This window comes from Acyrthosiphon pisum, unplaced genomic scaffold, assembly GCF_005508785.2.
Source record: "Acyrthosiphon pisum isolate AL4f unplaced genomic scaffold, pea_aphid_22Mar2018_4r6ur Scaffold_15263;HRSCAF=15919, whole genome shotgun sequence".
NCBI lineage: Eukaryota > Metazoa > Arthropoda > Insecta > Hemiptera > Aphididae > Acyrthosiphon > Acyrthosiphon pisum.
The window spans coordinates 1-981 of record NW_021764059.1 but is presented as its reverse complement, the minus strand read 5'-3'; the positions used below and the strand labels follow the sequence as shown (position 1 = coordinate 981).

General features: G+C 25.8%; 1 long non-coding RNA gene across 1 annotated transcript; it reads right to left on the bottom strand.

Annotated features, from left to right (window-relative positions):
• Nucleotides 1–2: 2 nt before the first annotated feature.
• On the bottom strand, nucleotides 3–939 carry LOC107885803. Its single transcript, XR_001680522.2, has 4 exons — nucleotides 775–939; nucleotides 436–712; nucleotides 171–355; nucleotides 3–96 (listed from the first exon to the last, which is right to left on the bottom strand). It is a non-coding gene; the product is annotated as an uncharacterized LOC107885803 (long non-coding RNA).
• Nucleotides 940–981: the final 42 nt, after the last annotated feature.

Genomic DNA, 981 nt, shown 5'->3' with positions numbered 1-981 from the left:
TATATATTACCAAATAAATCCATAATTTTCATCCACATTGTGTCATTGTTCAAATGGTGTTAAAACATTCAAGGCGTCATTACTAAAATTTATATCCTATAATAAGTCACATCATAAATTTATTTATTTAATAGGTAAATTATTAGGTAACTACTTTAACTTTATATTACCTTGATTTAAGAATGAAAAGTTCCAACAAATTGTACTGGCTATAGAATACTTATTAATTATTATATATTACCAAATAAATCCATAATTTCTATTCACATTGTGTCATTGTTCAAATGATGTTAAAATATTTTGAAGACAATTTTCCTTTTGGGGAATTCAAGGCATCATTACCAAAATGTAAATCCTATAATAAGTCGTAATATAAATGTATTTATTTAATAGGTATATTATTAGGTAACCACTTTAACTTATGACTTATTTTACCTTGATTTTAGAATGAAAAGTTCTAACAAATTGCACTGGCTATAGAATACTATAACACTGTTATCGCAAAGCCATTTTTGATTATATCACAAACAATATTCCACCAACATATTTTGACAACTTTTGGTTATAACATTCTTTGTAAAGTAACCTCATTAGGATTATTGAAATACTGTGTTTTTTGATATGACATCGTTTGACCACAATGTTTGGAATAACGGTTTATTGTTCAATATTAGAGGTTCCTTGTTCAGTGTAAATTGGTATAGAAATATATCTAAAAATATCAAAGTGAATCTTTAGTTTAAACATGCGTAATAAATTTGTTTTCAACTTTACCCATGTAAGATGTGTATACTGATTGGTGATTGCTGATTCTAAATTCCATTCTAGAAGCAAATTCATCGACTGTTAATGGTAATGAAATTCTGGAAATCCTCTAGGAAGACAGTTTTATTGTTTTGAGATGAATTATTACCTATTGCATATAATATTAATGGTTATTTGAGAGTAATTCATATTCTTAATAAATAAAATGATTACTTG